We start from the raw sequence: 492 nt of genomic DNA, 5'->3' as shown, positions 1-492 counted from the left end.
GGTTTTTGAGTTCCTCTTCGCTTTCTGCCATAAGGGTGGTGTCATCTGCATATCTGAGGTTATTGATATTCCTCCCGGCAATCTTGATTCCAGCTTGTGTTTCTTCCAGTCCAGCATTTCTCATGATGTACTCTGCATATAAGTTAAATAAACAGGGTGACAATATACAGCCTTGACGAACTCCTTTCCAGATTTGGAACCAGTCTGTTGTTCCATGTCCAGTTCTAACTGTTGCTTCCTGACCTGCATATAGGTTTCTCAAGAGGCAGGTCAGGTGGTCTGGCATTCCCATCTCTTTCAGAATTTTCCACAGTTTATTGTGATCCACACAGTCAAAGGCTTTGGCATAGTCAATAAGGCAGAAATACATGTTTTCTGGAACTCTCTTGCTTTTTCCATGATTCAGCGGATGTTGGCAATTTGATCTCTGGTTCCTCTGCCTTTTCTAAAACCAGCTTGAACATCTGGAAGTTCACAGTTCATGTATTGCTG

The 492-nt window shown here is 42.5% G+C and overlaps 1 protein-coding gene and 1 pseudogene across 3 annotated transcripts in view; both read right to left on the bottom strand.

Moving 5' to 3' along the window:
- UIMC1 (ubiquitin interaction motif containing 1) overlaps positions 1-492 on the bottom strand; it is a 139,150-nt gene that overhangs the window by 92,205 nt on the left and 46,453 nt on the right. The gene's annotated exons all lie outside the window — the stretch shown is intronic.
- The window catches only part of LOC104993348, a 5,503-nt pseudogene that overhangs the window by 3,003 nt on the left and 2,008 nt on the right, over positions 1-492 (bottom strand).

The sequence above is a fragment of the Bison bison genome, unplaced genomic scaffold (genome assembly GCF_000754665.1).
Source record: "Bison bison bison isolate TAMUID 2011002044 unplaced genomic scaffold, Bison_UMD1.0 scf7180017864238, whole genome shotgun sequence".
Lineage (NCBI taxonomy): Eukaryota > Metazoa > Chordata > Mammalia > Artiodactyla > Bovidae > Bison > Bison bison.
Note: the sequence above shows the minus strand (reverse complement) of the source record. Positions and strands in the feature narration are given on the sequence as shown.